Below are 10,165 nucleotides of genomic sequence, written 5' to 3'. Positions count from 1 at the left end.
TGCCCAGGGAGGTTGTGAATGCTCCATCCCAGGCAGTGTTCAAGGCCAGGTTGGATAAAACCTTGTGTGGGATGGTTTAGTGTGAGGTGTCCCTGCCCATGGCAGGGGGGTTGGAACTAGATGATCTTGAGGTCCTTTCCAACCCTAACTATTCTATGATTCTATGGTTTTACCTGAAGTCAAGGTATAAAGCAACTTTAAGGGGTTTTGGGTTTTTTTTTCCTTCCTCTTTTTAGTGCATGCAAAGGACAAGAATGCTTTGGAACTACCAAAATATTGGTGTTTAGTCATATTGGTGAAGGTACTGGCACCTGCTATAGTTTCTCTGAGACCCAGCAAAACTGGGACCTCATTAGCATCATGAGAAGAGTATCAGATTGCATTTCTAATGGTATTTGCTCTCCATAGGACAGACTAAGGCCACCCAGTTTATAGTTATGGCAAGTGCACTTGAAAAATCACATTTCTACAACATTAAATGTGCCCTTAACCTGCTGCACAGGTTGAAGGAGATATCCTGTCAATCCATTCTAACTTAGCATACTAAGAGAAAGTGAACAGTTAGGATTCACTCTTCTGAGTTTATTTTACACAATAAGGCATTGTTTGCCTGGATAGCAAAAAAAAAAAAAAAAAAAAAGCAATTTGGGATAGAAGCAGTTTTGCCCTTTACAATTCACTAATACAGAAGTGTCCCATCTTTCAGCCTTGAGTGAGGGGTAGAAGCAGTTTTGCCCTTTACAATTCAGTATTGCAGAAGTGTCCCATCTTTCAGCCTTGAATGAATAACCTGACTGAAATCTGCAACAAAATCGTCTCAAAAAGGTTGGGGGACATAAACTTGATGTGGCTATTTGTAGCAGCCCTAAAGAAGTTTCAGTTTGGAAGTCATGATATAGGAAGATGTATTTGAACTTAGAGCAGTTATGCAACAGAAGCGGAATCTGGGAAACTCTGAAGCTGACTCAAACCTTCAAGGTGTTTTGAGGTAGCCCAGGGTATTGACTCAGAATGTCCAGTGTGACTCAAAACAAGACAGCCCAGGTTACCCAGCCTAAGTCTTATATCTGTTTTCTCATTTCAACTGCTTAACTGAAGTGTTCAGGGTCAAAGTGACATTATGTGTGCAATCTGAGAGATGTCTTATTTCTCTTTTGACAGTTTCTCAAATTAGTGGGACTCAGCCCCTGACAGCAGAACTGGCCACATGAAGACCACAGCCAGCTGCTGACAAGAGTTCCAGCTTTTTCCCTGGTCAAAATGTAAGATTCTTTTCATCTACCATGTGCTGACTCATAAAAGACATTCTTCTTCTTAGGATATTTTAAATGGGATTTTAGGAATTGTTCTTATTTTCCTTGCTTCTAAGATGTTTTTGCCATACTTTATCTTATGTAAAGATCATAATCAATTTGTGAGACAATTAAAGCAATACAAATGCAAAGGACAGTCTTCCAAGGTTTTACTTCCAGGAAAAAAATTAAACACACATGAAGTCCAGAAATTAACAAGAAGAGGGAGAAAACAGAAATCTGTGATTTGAAATTTATTCCTGCTCTATAATGCTGTAGTGGAGCCCACTTCCATAAAGCTAATTCATCATGCGTTGTAGGCATCTGTTAAAGGAAAGGAAAATGAAAGCTGAAGTGTTTTCTGCCCATAACCCGTGCATGGTCATACACATCATCTTGCAGTATCAGGCTTGGCCTCTTCCCTTTGCCAATGCTCCTTCTGACTCAGATGAGATGAAATCTCCTTATAGGCAAGTAAAGGGAGCTGACAAGATACAGCATCTTGTCTTCCCCTTGCTTCATACCCCAACTCCCAGACTTTTCATTTTGAGCATTTTCTACAAAAGCCTTTGTGTAAAGAGTGCCTTCTAATCTTCAGCATCATGACCAGAATGTCAGTCTCTTATAGTACTTCTACCCACCACATAAAAGTCCTGAGAATATCTATTGGTACACCATGGAGGGCTGAACTAAACCACCTACAGCAACACATAAAAAGAGAGCTGAAATAGCATGAGGAGCAGGGACACAGGTGTTTGCTTCACATGATGCCATGAAGCCAAATATTCCTGGCTATTAAAAGGATATGTGAGAGAGTACTAGTCTGATAAGTAGGACACATTTTACAAATGTGAATAAAACTGAACATCACTGAACATCATCTGGAACCTGTTTGGTATGTTAGTCCACAATGACAGCTGGACAGCAGTGATAGGGAGCTTCAAAGATTCTGAAAATCTTCCTTTTAAAGCTGACAGATTGAACACTAGGTTGTATTATAGAAACTATCTGCACATATCCCACCCCCCCATGGAAATATTGAGGGCTTATTTGACTGTATTGCAGATTAATATAGAAGTAAAATATTCAAGGACAAGTTGCCTACATACTTTAGCCTGGATGTGGAGGACTGATCTCTATAGAAGTAATTCAGTCCATGTTTTTTCAGCCTTTTACTTCCCTCTTTAGAAAGCCAAAAGGGGAAAAAGTTATGTGATGAGTAGATCTGCCCAATGGAAATTGTTTGGATACTTTTACTCTCTCCCTCTTGACATATCCCAATTCAAATTCACCTTGATACAAGCACCACACAGTAATAACTTTGATGTCACAGAATCAAACTAGATGAAATTGAACCAGCAGACAAGAAATGAAAATCTGTCTATTATTCAGTTCCAAATATATATAACACTGAACTAACTACTGTACATTCCTTTTTCACTTGAGGCTTGCTTCAAGCACTAAGCAACCTGATAATATTTACCAGTACCCTAATTCATGAAGGGAGAATGTTAAGCACTGTGGAATAAGCCTCAACCAAGTGACTGCAGGTAGAATAAGGTTGTAAGTTTTAAATACATGATGAATAGGTTTATATGCTTTTTTTACTGAGTGCAGAGAGGCTTTTTCTGAGGGGTAATTTAGTCTACCTAAATTAGATTCCTTTGAAGAACAGTTCAGAGGAGCTGCCAAGCCACCTCTTCTGGTCCCGATTTCCTCATACGAATTCTCTTATGTTAGAGTATTATCTTATATTTAAGAAATGTTCTAAAACCTTACAGCTATATGAGATTTCCAGGTTTTCCGAATCATCTGCAAAGTTTTTCAGTGCAATTCATATTTAAATGGTTACTACTGTAATAAATATTGTTTTCAGCCAGCTATCCCAAATCAAAATAGCAAGCAGCTCATTTATGTCTACTTTGGACTATGCTGAAGTTACTTCATTACATTCAACATATTTGTTTCCATAGTAATTTAAGCAATTTGTTTTAAAACTTGTTAACTTTCATAATTTGAAGCCATTTATTCTGATGAGTTACAGGCCAGCTCTTCAACTAACAGTAAGACAACATAATGCTGTTGCTCTCACCACACCATGTAAACAGTGTTCCTTGGCTTTGAAGAGACTCAAATCAAAGCTGAAGATGTAGCCCACAATTTAAAATTCACAGGAAAACATTTAAGCCTTCAGACTTACTATTTGCTTGTGTTTATGCTATAAAGCTCAATGACTATAATAGTCATGGAAAATTAACGCTGAAGGGACACAGACTAATTTAGAATGAATTTGTTTTAAACATGGATGAAGACAATTCATTTGCCTGATTGCCTAGAGAAATCAAGTTTTGGATGATGAAATTCAGGCCAGCTGTTGAGAGAACAGGAAACTCAAAAACCTGGAAGAATCAGGGTGAAGACAGAAGTCAGCAGAGAGGAAAAAACTGCCCAATTTTTGTTGGGGAAAAAGTGAAGAAAGCAGACAATTTGGAGGTGAGCTAAAGCACTAATTCTTATAAAGAATTTTAAATTTATTAGAAATTTTCAGAATAAAAAGGGTGATGTGACATTCTCATAGCACAGTTTGTGGGCCATTAAAGAAGAAAAGACTTGATACTTTGGTTTGCAAAACACAAAGCCTGACTAATATATGAAACAGTGCCTTAAATCCTTAACAATGACTTAACGAATAAAAGAACAAAATAAAACTATGTAGAGGTTAATGCAGATACCAGATGGGAGATACAGAGAATTGTCAGCAGTTAGCAGCACCAGGAAATCTGAAAGCCAATGTGTGCAGATATTATGGCAGATATGGTAGTGGAAAGTAATCCTCACAATGAGATAATATAGCTTTTTCATATAATTATGATATTTATTTGGAAAATGTAGTTACTTCATTTGAAATATCGACATCTAGTCAGCGCAAGCTATAACATTAATAGGCTGAGTAAAAAGAATAAATAGTTTTATCCTATTTAATCATAAATTTGGCTTAATGATCTTGATCTGATTATGTGAGCAGCCCAAGCAATGATATTAAATAAATAAATAGAATATTAAAAGATTGTTGGCAGATAAGCTGCTTGGAAATTTCCAAATTAAATGTATTTTGGGGGAGGGAGCTCTGCCATTTAACAGTATACACATTTTCCAAATTAAGATAACTGCACCAGTGCTCCCACTGAGCCCCAAGCCTGTTGCTGTGAAAAAATTCCCCTTAGCACCCTAGTAGGAAGCAAAGGGCTTTTCAGGAGATTTCATTTTGGCCCTTAGTCATGTAGAATTCACTTTGTATTTTGATAAAATCTGAAAAAGCCTCATGACTGAAAGGTATTCTCTCTCTCTCGTTATATACAAATAATAGTTATTGTATAGTTTTCTAATGTGCTTGACTTGGGAATTAAAATATCCCAACCCTAAATTGTGCTCTTGAGCTTGTGTTAAACACAGCTAATGAGTTCCTGTTCCCAGAGAGACACTGCATTACTTCACACAGTTTATTCCACCTTGCCTGAACAGTCTTATATACAGTTTCTCAGCAATAGTACCTGCATGAAAGAAATCACGGTTCCTCCCTACTGCCATGGTTTTCTCCCCTCTGATTTTGTTTCCACCCTTCATTTTCTTGGCATTTTTTTCAGACAAACCTTCAACTTAATTGTAGAACTGATTCACTTAGAGCAGAATTTTGCCGCATTTCTCTTTTATTTGGTTGTGGGGTTGTTTTTGCTTGGGTTTTGTTTGTTTTAAAGCAAGATCAGTTCCCTAATCTTTTTTCAAACATCACTACCGAATGTTCTGCTGACATACTAGAGCAAAAGATTTAAATCACTACTTCTGCCAAAGACAGACCTTCACCATAAGTCAAGGTGCCTGCTAACTTCCTAAACAGACTTGAGCAGTAAAGAAAAAAATAATATAAAGAAGTTCCCAAATGCAGCTGTTATCCCAGAATGACACTGGGTGTATGATCAGGACAGATAATGTTTTATCCTGGCTTATGTGTATATTTGCATCTAGAGATCAAAATGAGAATTTTATCCCATTGGCAAGTATAGCATCCATTTTTTAACCGGAAAAAATAAGGTTACAACATGGGGTCTATCATTGTAAAAGAGTTACATACATATATATCTCAGATACAGCATAAAAAAAAAAAATATTGGAGGCAAATAAATAAGCCTTAATATGGGTTAAAACAATACATTTGCAACTGACATTTTATCCTTGCAAGTTTCCAAAGTCCAAAATTCTCTACAGGTGCATTCTCTACCTTGAGGTTTTCTCCAGTGTCCTGAACTTCAATTTCCACTTTTGCAAAGCAACTTACTCAAGTCAGACAGGGGAAACAACCACTTTCTTCACGTTTAGGCCACCACCACTAAGCACTGCTGAGAGGTACCTGCAGGCAGAGCTCAGCTGGGTGCACTCAGAAGTATCCACTCTGCTGTATCTGATCATCACCCCTACATCCCCATCCACAGTGCAATGCTCATCCTACCCTAACCTAAAAGGCGATTGGCCTCAGCTCTTCATTTAGGTAAATATGTAATTTAAGACCAAAAGCAAATAGAAGTCTGTAGAACAGAGTATGTGACACATGCATGGTATTTTGCTAAAGAATTTTTTCTTTATTTGTAGCAAAAGGTTTCTGCTATTGAAAAAACATCTATATTGAAGATTCAACCTATATATATATATATATATATATATGTATGTCTCAGATTATGTATGCAATAAGAACCAGAAAACATTATATATTTAATCTTGAAATAAAGCTTACATATATTTGTGTTTGCATACAGTAATGAAACAATTAATTCTGATATTCACAGAACAATGAAATCCAGATTTCTATAGAACTCCCTCACTACCCTCCTTTCTCAACACCAGTATCCCCAGTTTCCACTTCCTTATCTTTTCAGTCACCCTGGCCATACCTTCAGCCTCCTTTGACTTAAATGAGAAACTTCTCTGGAACTTCTCATGCACTTCTCATGCAAGTCAAAAACCCAAAGAAAAGTAACAGTGACCTCCAAGCTTTCTGCCAAAGACTTTAGTTTGAGCTTCTCCATCTTGCTTTTACCTTTTACAAAACTTGTCAGAACTAAACATTCCCAAGATTATGCTCTCCTTCCCCTGCCAATTCAGGGTGGAATAGGACAGTGGGTTGCAGAATAGTGTAAGTGGAAATTATTATGGCCTAAGTCTTACAGTTTAAGAAAGAAGAGTTTCTTCCTGACACAGACTGTAAGAACAGATGCTGAATGCTTTCAAGCCACCTTTGCAGCCTACAGAACCAATTTGTTTGGGAAAATATAAATGACAAATTGACTTTTAGATTAATGGCTACCACATTGGTAATGTACAAATCACTTTTAACAGCCACTATTAACTTGGTAAAGAGAAGCTTGCTAACTGCTCTTTAATTAAGTACACTTAATGACCTTAAGGGGATTAGTAGTCTTGTCTGATAATCAATACGCATGGCAAGATTGCTGCCCCACAGACAAGGGATAGAGAACAAAATTAATCTGTGCATATTAGTTCTACCTAGGTTGGTTTGTTTGTTAAGGCTGTTTCAAAACTACTTCACCTTAATATATTTTATTTAAAAAAATGAAAATGGAAGATATTTTACACAAGATTTTTCCTAATTTAGCCAGTGTTACAATGGCATATGTGCTTGTTAGGAGAATCCTTTATTCTGAGCAGGAGCTGGTGCAGATAACTTAAGAAATTTAAAAGTTAATTCTTAATGTCTCATCTAAATCTACCCTCTGTCAATTTTCTAGTGACTTCCCTTTGTCCTGTCACAGAATCCCAAGGGTTGGAAGGGACCTAAAAAGATCATCTAGTCCAACCCCCCTGCAAGAGCAGGGTAACCTACAGTACATCACACAGGAACTTGTCCAGGCGGGCCTTGAATATCTCCAGTGTAGGAGACTCCACAACCCCCCTGGGCAACCTGTTCCAGTGCTCTGTCACTCTTACAGTAAAGAAGTTCTTCCTGATGTTAACGTGGAACTTCCTATGTTCCAGTTTACACCCATTGCCCCTTGTCCTATCACTGGATATCACTGAAAAAAGCCTAGCTCCATCATCCTGACACCTACCCTTTACATATTTGTAAACATTGATGAGGTCACCCCTCAGTCTCCTCTTCTCCAAGCTAAAGAGACCCAGCTCCCTCAGCCTCTCCTCATAAGGGAGATGTTCCACTCCCTTAATCATCTTTGTGGCTCTGCGCTGGACTCCTTCAAGCAATTCCCTGTCCTTCTTGAACAGAGGGGCCCAGAACTGGACGCAATATTCCAGATGCGGCCTCACCAAGGCTGAGTAGAGGGGGAGGAGAACCTCTCTTGACCTACTAACCACTCCCTTTCTAATGCACCCTAAGATGCCATTTGCCTTCTTGGCCACAAGAGCACATTGCTGGCTCATGGTCATCCTCCTATCCACCAGGACCCCCAGGTCCCTTTCCCCTTCACTACTTTCCAGCAGGTCAACCCCCAACCTGTACTGGTACATGGGGTTGTTCTTCCCCAGATGCAAGACTCTACACTTGCCCTTGTTAAATTTCATCAAGTTTCTCCCCGCCCAACTCTCCAGCCTGTCCAGGTCTCGCTGAATGGCAGCACAGTCCTCTGGTGTGTCAGCCACTCCTCCCAGTTTTGTGTCATCAGCAAACTTGCTGATGGTGCACTCAGTTCCCTCATCCAGGTCATTGATGAAAATATTAAACAGCACCGGTCCCAGCACCGACCCCTGAGGGACTCCACTAGTCACAGACCTCCAGCTAGATTCTGCGCCATTGACCACAACTCTCTGCCTTCTTCCTTTCAACCAGTTCTCGATCCACCTCACTACTTGATCGTCAAGCCCACACTTCTTTAGCTTATCTATGAGGATGCTGTGGGAGACAGTATCAAATGCCTTACTGAAATCAAGAAAAACTACATCTACCGCTCTACCATCATCCCTCCACCTAGTCACTTCCTCATAGAAGGCTATAAGGTTGGTCATACATGACTTCCCCCTCATAAAACCATGTTGGCTGTTCTTAATGATCCCCTCATCCTTGATATGCCTAGTGATGGAGTCAAGAATAAGTTGTTCCATCACCTTTCCAGGGATGGAGGTAAGGCTGACCGGTCTATAATTACCCGGGTCCTCCTTCTTGCCCTTCTTATAGACTGGTGTGACCTTTGCCATCCGCCAATCCTCAGGCACCTCGCCCATTTCCCACGACTTACCTGTCCCTACAGGCCCTTGTCTAAAGTCCCTCTCCAGGCCTCTTGCAGTCCCTTTAGGCACTGTAGCTGCTCTAAGGTCTCCCCTTAAAGAGACTTCTCTTCTCCAGGCTGAACCAGCCCAGCTCTCTCAGCCTGGCTCCAGAGCAGAGCTGCTCCAGCCCTTGCAGCATCTCTGTGGCATCCTCTGGACTTGCTCCAACAGCTCCGCATCCCTCTTGTGTTGGGGTCCTCAGAGCTGGACCAGGACTGCAGGGAGGTTTCACAAAAGCAGCGCAGAGGGGTAGAATTCCCTCCTCCGTCTGCTGGTCATGTTCCTTTTGATGCAACCTAAGATATAGGTGGTTTCTGGGCTGCAAGTGCACACTGCCAGCTCATGTTGAGATTCTCATCAACCAACACACCCAAGTTCTTCTCCTCGGGGCTGTGATAACGATCCCCAACAGTGGCACAACTCTTGCCTGCCACTGACCAAAACCTGAGCTACCTGTACCTGACTGCGCTTGGTCTTCCTCCTCTTGCATGGGGCACAGCCACACCAACAGCTAGAATTAGCTGTGGGGAGCACCTGATCTCAAATGTCTTCACTGTCATCAGGGTCCCTATTTGAGAGTTTTCAGATAAAATGCTATTTCTTTTCCAAGATAGCTCCTCCACTCATCTATAAACACAGACACCTTCCATAACCTGGCCTTCCTGAGCTCCTTGAAGACACACATTGCCTTCTCTTCCCCAAACCACTGTGCTGCCTTCCCTCTTCTACCCTCCACAAAACAATTACATGTTAGGCTCTAGCAACACCAACTTAACCTATTAAATATAATTAGTTATTCTGTCCATTCCCCAGTAGCTCGCTCACCTTTCTGTAGCCACAATTCCACTTCACAAAAAGGATATGAAAGACTTGAAGCACCAGGAATATCCACCCTTGATATCCAGCTTTCCTGCTCAGGGCTGCTCAAAAGCAAGTGTGCCTCTTCAGCGAATAACCTCAGGCTCCCTTTAGAGGCAGTTGAAAGTGGTGAGCTCTTCACATAACATGAAGTAGTTTGTTTTCTGGGTCTAGAACTTTGTCCTTAATAAGGGTTTAAAAGAGCTAGACGAGGCATTAAACACTACTGATCTGTGAGCATAACCTACTTCAATACAAGACAAGTTTTTGTCCATTGGATAAAGCATGGCAATTTTACTCTTTCCATATGCTTGGCAAATACGAGAGAGATTTTGCAAAAGAGAGATAAGGAGGTTGGTTGGTTTTTTTCCCCTTTATTTTTAATGTCTCTGTGTTCACCTCAGGATATACACCTGATCTCAGGGCAAAGACTCATCCCTTCAGTTTGAGGGTTTAGAAGAGAAGTCGGTAAGCTTTGCATTGTAGCAGCACTGCAAGTGTGAAATACAGAGAAGAGTCCAAACTTGCAAAACCATCCATAATTCAGGCACAAATACATGCACACAATTTGATAAGATCTTGGAAGCTAACTGAAGAGAAATAAGCAGTTATGCTTAGCAGTAGTTTATGAACAGTATTGGTGGTTCTTCCCTTTTCCCTGAAAATGAAACTCCTCCCTAGCTCTCAGTTCAAGTGTCATGCTTGCAGCAAACCAAGTGGCTTAT

The sequence above is a fragment of the Lathamus discolor genome, chromosome 5 (assembly GCF_037157495.1).
Source record: "Lathamus discolor isolate bLatDis1 chromosome 5, bLatDis1.hap1, whole genome shotgun sequence".
Lineage (NCBI taxonomy): Eukaryota > Metazoa > Chordata > Aves > Psittaciformes > Psittacidae > Lathamus > Lathamus discolor.
Note: the sequence above shows the minus strand (reverse complement) of the source record.